The sequence below is a fragment of the Bos indicus x Bos taurus genome, chromosome 25 (genome assembly GCF_003369695.1).
Source record: "Bos indicus x Bos taurus breed Angus x Brahman F1 hybrid chromosome 25, Bos_hybrid_MaternalHap_v2.0, whole genome shotgun sequence".
NCBI lineage: Eukaryota > Metazoa > Chordata > Mammalia > Artiodactyla > Bovidae > Bos > Bos indicus x Bos taurus.
The window spans coordinates 34,974,505-34,983,477 of NC_040100.1; positions in this window are offsets into that span (position 1 = coordinate 34,974,505).

Below are 8,973 nucleotides of genomic sequence, written 5' to 3' on the forward strand. Positions count from 1 at the left end.
TCCTCCTCCCTCTCAGTTTTGCTGTTGTTTTTTGTTTAGTTGCTCAGTCACGTCTCACTCTTTGTGACCCCATGGACTGTATAGCCTGCCAGGCTCCTCTGTCCATGGAATTCTCCAGGCAAGAATACTGGAGAGGGTTGCCATTTCCTTCTCCAGGGGATCTTCCCAACCCAGGGATCAAACCCACGTCTCCGGCATTGGCAGGCAGATTCCTTCCTGCCGAGACACCTGGGAAACCCTGACCTTCCGTTTCCTTGCCCATAAGAAGTGGTACTGCAAGATGTGTCTGCCCAGCAAGGAGGTTAGATGGTTGAGTTTCCCCTTGATTTCCCGTGTCCATCTGCTGGCTCAGGCACGGGGCTCACCCCCAGTTCCCAGGATCCTCACTGTTAAAAGACCTCAAAGTCACACGATTGCATGGGATCCCAGGAGGCAGGTCCTCTGACAGAGCTTTACGGATGCAGTGTGCCCTACACGTGTACAGAAAGACTATTAACCTAGCCCAGGGTCAGCAACTGGGATGCCTGGCTGTGTCTGGAGCAGGTTTGGGTTGTCATGAGCAGGGGAGGAGGGAGGCGCTGCTGGAAGCTAGTGAAGGAGGCCCTGGATGCTGCTCAGTATCCACAGTGCATGGATGGGCTGCAACAAAGAGCTATCCGGCCCCAAACAGCAAGTCTTTCGTGTGTGCGTTTTTGTTTTTTTGGGGGGTGTGCTGGGTCTTCATTGCTATGAGGGCATTTCTGCAGTTGTGGTGAGCAAGGGCTGCTCTCTAGTTACAGGGCTCGGGCTTCTCACTGCAGTGGCTTCTCTGGAGGAACACAGGCTCTGGGTACTCAGGCTTCAGTCACTGCAGCTTCTGGGCTCTATAGAGCACAGGCTCAGTGGTTGTGGTGCGTGGGTTTAGTTGTTCCGTGGCATGTGGGATCTTCCTGAATCGGGGATAAACTTAAGTCTCTTGCATCGGCAGGCGGATTCTTCACCATTGAGCTATGAGGGAAACACTGTTTATATATATATTTTTGGCCACACCGGGCAGCATGTGGGATCTTAGTTCCCAGACCAGGGATCGAACTGTGTCCCTTGCAGTGGAATCTCAGAGCCCTAACCGCCAGACCGCCAGGAAAGCATGGCCTAGGCAAGTTTGAATCTCTCTGAGTTGCAGTTTCTTCATCTGGAAAATGTAATAGTGCTCAGTCCTGAAGGTCCTGACGAGGTGTAAAAGAGAGAACCTGTGTAACGCATCCTGCTGTACAAACGCAGCCAGGAAAATAGGCGGAGTAGGGGGGACCCCTCCCCATCTCTTGATTTTCGTTCTCGCTCTTCCCCCACGTGGCTGCCTTCCCCCTGGAACATCCAGGGGTGCGTTGTCGTGGAAACCTTTCAGGGATGGTGCACTCAAGAGCTCGAATGATTTTTTTTTTCCTCCCCAAAATAACCCATCCTGTCAGTCAAACAACACTTAGGCAAAATGGTTTTACATCGTTAGCTGCTTGGGGAGTTTCCAACCCCCACTGAGACAGGCGGTTAATAGAGGTGCGACAGTGGACACTTAATAAGAGTGATGCTGGTGATGGTGGTGGCAGCGGTGATGAAATGATGGCCGCGGCTCTTGCGCCTCTCCTGAATCGGGGGTGTGCCACATGCTTTACATGTCTTATCAAGTACCATCTTTAAGAGACACAAATATCAAGGCTGAGAGAGACGAGTGTTGGGCTGCCTTGAGCCCAGTTCAGACGTCAGGCGCCACGCTCTAGCCACCAATCTTTATTGCCTTTCAGGAGCCACCAGCAGAGGAGGGTAGGGGGAAGAAGGTTCAGTTCCTTTTGTCCCTGACCCCTGCAACCCAAACCATCAGCTCCAGGCTCTCTTTGTGGTAAACTGGAAGCTGGAAATGCCTCGATCTGCCCACAGGACCCATTTCTGAGCTTGATTCCTTGGTCCAGACACTCCGGCCCCAGAGGAATGGTCTTGTGTGGCTCCCATGTGCACTGAGGCAGAATCATGTCTCAGTCCGGGCCTATCAGACCCTTGGATCTATCCCAGCACAACGTCATAACATTGTCTCCAATCCACAGGATTCCTGCTTGCCTTCAGACAAACAGTCCCCACCTTGGGCAAGAGGGTAATTGGAAGAATGCTGGCTACAGAGCCAGGCAGACCTGGGCTTAGATTCCACTCCTATTACTTCAGAGTCATGTGACCTCAGCCTGGGTGTGCTCTTTGAGCCTCAGCTTACCTACCTCTAAAATGGGTTCAGGGTTGGTGGGCTGATAAATGAGAGCCATGGTGTGTTAGTTGCTCAGTCGTGTCTGAGTCTTTGCGGCCCCAAAGACTGTAGCTTGTCAGGCTCCTCTGTCCATGGAATTTTACAGGCAAGAAGACGAGGGGTAGCCATTCCTTTCTCCAGAGGGGATCTTCCTGACCCAGGGATTGAACCTGGGTCTACCACATTGTCAGTAGATTCTTTACCATCTGAGCCACCAGGAAGCGAGGCTTGATCTGAATTAGAGTATGGGCTTAGCTGCGTTCTGGCTGCTCTGTAGCATGGGTTGGGTGGAGAGTCCCCTGTGACTCTTGGGGTCCGATTGGGAGAGGCTGCCAGTGGCCAAGGGGACAGACGACTGTGTACTGCTGTGGATTCATGAGGGTGGGGCGCCACCTCGCGGCAAAAGGCCTTCAGGGGCCAGGTCGGAGGCGAGGCGGGAGGAGAAAGGGAGCTTTCAGAACTCCTTTGTCACCTCGGGTTGGGGCGAGCAGGGAGGCCCGGGAGCCCTGGTTCCCAAGCGGTTCATTCATTCATCCGAATCTCCCGGAGGAGCGGTCTACTCAGATCTTTTTTTTTTTTTTTTTTTAATATTGGAGCATAGTTTATTAACAATATGTGTTGTTGTTGGTCCGTTGTTCAGTTGCATCTGACTCTTTGCAACCCCATGAACTGCAGCACACCAGGCTTCCCCTTCACTATCTCCCGGAGTTTGCTCAAACTCAAGTCTGCTGAATCGATGATGCCACCCAACCATCTCATTGTCGCATCTCATCTTAACAGTATGTGTTAATTACTTTAAACATTTATTAAGAAAAACAATGTAGTGTTAGTTTCAGATGTACAGCAAAGTGATTCAGTTATACATATATCTATTATTTTTCAAATTCTTTTCCCCATTTAGGTTGTTACAGAATATTGAGAAGCTTTCTCTGCTATATAGTAGGTCCTTGTCATCTATTATAAATATAGCAGAGTGTACATGTCAATCCTAAACTCCCGATCTATCTAAAGCATGGTTTTTTTAAAACAATCTTTTTTTTTTTAACTTAAAGAGTTCTCTTTATTTATTTTGGCTGCACCTTGCAGCATGGGGGATTTTAATTCCTAAGCCAGGGCTTGAACCCATGCCCCCTGCATTGGAAGGGGGAGTCTTCACCACTGGTCCACCAGGGAAGTCCTGGCTCAGGCTTTCTCATGCTCTGAGGTCACCATCTTTTTAGGTGGCTCCTTCCTGCCCAGGTGTTTAGGGACTTCTGTGCTATGATCTTTTTTCAAGTCCCCATATTATGCTTAACTCCCAGTGGCTTGAGCCTTGGAAGTGATGGGGAAGCAAGTTTAGTGGGTTGAGTTCTAATTAATTAAGGTTTTACAACATGGGACAGGCTTCCCTGGTGGCTCAGATTGTAAAGAATCTGCCTGGAATGCGGGAGACCTGGGGTCCATCTCTGGGTTGGGAAGATCCCCTGGAGAAGGGAATGGCAACCCACTCCAGTATTCTTGCCTGGAGAATTTCATGGACAGAGGAGCCTGGTGAGCTACAGTTCATGGGGGTCTTGAAGAGTCAGACATGACTGAGTGACTAACACACACGTGCACACATAATACAGAGGGCAGCTTAAGAATAAAGTTAGATTTTAATCATTATAACTCTGCTGCTTAAAGTCAGCAAGCTTTCCCTATGGGAAACAAACTCAAGACCCATTTGGATCAGGCATCTATCAATCAACAGAGACTGATTTGTTCCCATTAATTCATTTGTCCACTGTACTTCATTGGTTTATTCCTATGCGTATAATCACCAATGGTGGGATTGTGTCTTTCTCTGATTCCTATGCTCTTTCCAATCATCCATCAACATTTTCTGATCAGCACAGAAATCAGTCACCAGGTACCAGATTGTTTTGATGAGAAGAGTGCCTGTGAGGGGACAGGGGACTGAGCATTTAGGGCTGCTTCCATCACACAAGCCCACAGGTCTCTTTTTGTTCTGAGGGGCTGACCTTGCCCTTTGTGGTTTTATTTTTTTAGAAATATTTTATTGGCTGTGCTGGGTCTTTGTTGCAGCATGCTAGATCTTTAGTTATGGCATGCAGACCCTTAGTTGTGGCATGCGGGATCTAGCTCCCTGACCAGGGATCAAACCTGCGCCCCCTGCCCCTGCATTGGGAATTCAAAGTCTTAGCCACTGGACCACCAAGGAAATCTGTGGTTTTAACAGAGGGTTAAAATGCACAAAGCCTTCAGGTTGATTTCTCAGTCTGCTGGTAGAGAGACCTTGCGTGTGTGCATGCTTAGTTGAGCAGTTGTGTCTGACTCTTTGCAGCCCTTTGGACTGTATGTAACCCACCAGGCTCCTCTGTCCATGGGATTCTCCAGGCAAGAAGTCTGGAGTGGGTTGCTATGCCCTCCTCCAGGTGATCTTCCTGACCCAGGAATCGAACCCGTGTCTCCTGCATTGCAGGTGGCTTCTTTACCCCTGAGCTACCAGGGAAGCGCGCGCGCGGGTGCGCGAGAGAGAGAGAGACGGAGACCGTAACATCATTTGCAAGTTTGCAGATTTCAAAACCATCCAGTGTTTTGGGGCAGAATCACTCATCAGGGCCAGATCTGCAAGTCCTGACAGATACTGGCTTTGGGGCACTGTACCGCCATGCCAGATGGGAAACAGCCCAGAATGAGGGGCCTCTCCCAGGTTCTTGCTGGGACCAGGGGTGAACTGCTGCCTTCTTTCCTCATCTGTGGGGTGACCGCCTGCTCAGCACCTGAGCCCGTGTGCTGGTTTAGTGGCTGAGGTGGGTTTGACCCTGTAGTCACACTCCTGAGATCTAATACCACTCTTGTGTGGCTTTCTAGAAGGCTGCGGGGCAGGAACTCAGCATGCGCAGCACCGTCATCTCCTCAGATCAGTGCCGGGGCACCCCGGACAGCTGCTGCAGTTGAGCGCCCAGATGCCTAGGGGTCACCTTGACATAAGAGACCAGCGAGCTGGGGCTCCTGTAAGGAGCTTTATGCCAGAGTCACAGAGGGCCAGGATCGGCCTGCCAGTGCATGGTCAGCCCCACACATGAGGGTCTCACCACAGATGGGCAGACACGACATCCCACTTCAGCTCCACCCTGTATGACGGGGGTCTCCAACCTCTGGGATCTAATGCCTGATGACCTCAGGGGGAGCTGATGTAATCATAATAGAAATATAAAGTGCAAAACAAATGTCATGCACTTGATTCATCCCCAAACCATCTAAGCCCCTGCCCCTCGCCCACTGCCTCAATATGTGGAAAAATTTTGTTCCATGAAACCCGACCCTGGGTGCCAAAAAGTTTGGGGGCCACTGTTACTGTATGAGATACCTGGACCCCAAGATCGTTTCCCCAGGAAGCAGGTTTCCCTACCAGCAGTGTCGAGGGTGACTTGCCTGTTCCTCCTCTAAAGCCACCCAAGTCCTCTAAAGTGACTTTTGTGTGTAACATGGAGCCTGGGATTTTAGGCAGGTCTGTATAATGTGACTCTTCAGATTTGCTCTCTGTCCAGCTATTGTGTCTGGATTTTTTTTTCTCCCTGGCCGCACAGCTCGGTTTTCAGGATCTTAATTCTCCCACAAGGGACTGAACCCGGGTCATGGCAGTGAAAGCATGGAGTCTTAACCACTGAGCAACCCGGGAATTCCCAGGACCCCTTTTACTGACACAGATAGGAAGAGACGGCTCTCGGTGATTCCATCCAGCAGGAGAAGAGGACAATCAGACCAGATCATGCAGGCCACAGTGTACAAACTGAAAATGTTCCCACCCCAGCAAGTCTGCACTGAGCCAATACCTGCCATCTAGTGAAAACTTCCCCAGTTCATCTTTTAAAAAAATTTTTAAATATATATATTTAACTATTTATTCAACTGTGTCAGGTCTCAGTTGTGGCATGTGGAATTGAATCATATGGGAACAACTCTAGTTGTGGCGCTCAGGCTCAGCAGTTGTGGCATTTGGGCTTAGTTGCTCCAGAATACGCGGGATCTTAGTTCCCTGACCAGAGATCGAACGTATGTCCCCTGCACTGCAAGGCGAATTCTCAGCCACTGGACCACCAGGAAGACTTCTGGTGCGTCTTCCTCGGCTTATCTATTATCACCTTTGCAGTAACTCCATGAAGATGGGGTCTTACCATTTTACAGATGAGGAAGCTGAGGCTCAGAGAGACTAGGTCATTTGTCCAAGGTCACCTGGCTGGTCCATGGCAAAGCTAGGACTGATCCCAGTTCTGCCCGACCCCAGAGTCTGTGCTCTCAAGAAGGGATGACCTGTGGTCCCTTGACCAGAAGCACCAGCATCACCTGGGAGCCTATTAAACTGCAGCATGGAGCCCCACCCAGGACTGAGAAGCTGTGTCTGTCAAAACCCTGGGGGATTCGCATGCATAGAATTTGAGAAGTGCTGGGCCCATATCATTCCTGTTTGTTGGTTTTACCAAATATTTCCCAGGCAGGCCTGAACCATCAAGTCCCCTCCCTGGGCTGTATATCTTCTGAAAATTTTAGAATATGTGCAAAAAAAAAATTGAGTCCAATGGCCTGGATTAATTCCCTACCCTAGTACAACATCTTGATGCTCTGATGATTCTGAACTATCACTGCCAAACAGGTACTTCCAGAGAAGCTCAAGCAAAGCTGTAAAACACAGTGATAAGTGTGCATTTTGACTCTAAGGAATGATAATCTGATGATGCTTTGAATTATAGTGAATCAAGATTAATTCCAGGCTCCACTTAGAGGAAGCTTTCAGGCCGAGTGGTCTGCACATAAAAGCATGTCCCCTGACGCACCAGGTGAGAGGCATGACGACGCTATCGCTTGGCGTCAATTACCTTGATAGGCTTGTCCCCAGGAGTGCTGGAAAAGTCACTGGTGGCGCTCTGTTTTGAACACTTATTATTAATAAATCCTGTCTTTTTTTCCCCCCTTTTCCCTTTTTTAAATGATGAAAGTCATTGTTCCGTCACCAATTTGTGTCTGACTCTTTGCGACCCCATGGACGGCAGCATGTCAGGCCTCCCTATCCCTCACCATCTCCCGGAGTTTGCCCAAGTTTATGTCCATTGAATTGGTGATGCCATCCAACCATCTCATCCTCTGTCACTCTCTTCTGCCCTCAATCTTTCCCAGCATCAAAGTCTTTTCCAGTGAGTCAGTTCTTCGCATCAGGTGGCCAACGGACTGGAGTTTCAGCTTCAGCATCAGTCCTTCCAATGAATAGTCATTGTTGATTTCCTTAAGGATAGACTGGTTGGATGTCCTTGCAATGCAAGGGACTCTCAAGAGTCTTCTCCAGCACCACAATTTCAAAGCATCAATTTGTCAGTGCTCTGCCTTCTTTGTGGTCCACCTCTCACATCCACACACGACTAACTGGAAAGACCATAGTTTTGACTACGTGGACCTTTGTCAGCAAAGTGATGTCTTTGCTTTTTAGGTTTGCCATAGCTTTCCTTTCAAGAAGCAACTGTTTTCTGATTTCATGGCTGCAGTCACCATATGCAGTGATTTTAGAGCCTAAGAAGAGATAATATGTCACTGCTTCCACATTTTCCCCTTCTATTCACCATGAGTTGATGGGACTGGATGCCATCATCTTAGTTTTTTAAAGATTGAGTTTTAAGCTGGCCTTTTAACTCTCCTCTTTCAATTTCATCAAGAGGTTATTTCCTCTTCAAGTTACATATAGTTCCACTATATATTACAATTATTTAAATAGGTAAATTAAGACTTTTAGTTGGAGTTTCAATATCAAACTCTCAAAAACTATTAGAATAGACAGAAAAGTAGAAGGATATAGTAGACCTGAAAAGCACCATGAGCTAATTCAACATAATTAAGATTTATACAATTTTCACACAACAGTAAGATACAAATTCAAGTTCCCATAGACTATACACCAGGAGACACTGGAACATATTCAGGGACATAAAACAAGGTGCAAAAACTTCATGGTCTAAAGGTACTGAAATTATACAGAGTCTGTTCTCTTATCACTGTGGAATTATATCAGAAATCCATATCAAAATATAAATGAATCCTGTCTTGATCTGCTACTCTGCTTGATTATGGCAAGTCAATCAGGGAAGTTTTATTTTTTTTACAATTTTAAATTTATTTTTAAAAATTTAATTTTTTTAATATTCAAAACATTTTGTATTGGGGTATAGCCGATTAACAATCAGGGAAGTTTTTTGTGTATAGGATCCTTGAAAAAGGGGAAAATCTCAAAGGCAAGGCTTCTCAAACCTCTGTGTTCACAAATCGCCTGGGGTCTTGTCAATGCAGGTTTGACTTGGGTCTGGGTTGGGCTTGCTGCTACATGTCTAACAGGCTCCCAGAGATGGCACTGCCAGGGCTGCTGGTCTGGGAACCACACTGGGGATGAGGGGCGAGCACAGGCCTGGGCTGGGAGCCTGACTCTGCCACATGGTAGCTGTGTGGTGGTGGGCAAGTTGCTTAACCTCTCTGAACTTCAGATTTCTCACATTTAAAATAGGGATCCTTACCAGAAGGTCCTGGTAAGATTTAAAGATGGTGCTTGTACATCTCCTTCCACTCCCCGAGGGAAGGGCTGAGACTCATTCTTCTGCGTCACCTTCATGGCAAGTTCAACCGAGGCCCATTTTTCTCTCCTAAAGTAGCTGATACTCTTCTTCCAGGTCACAGTTTCTCCGCCT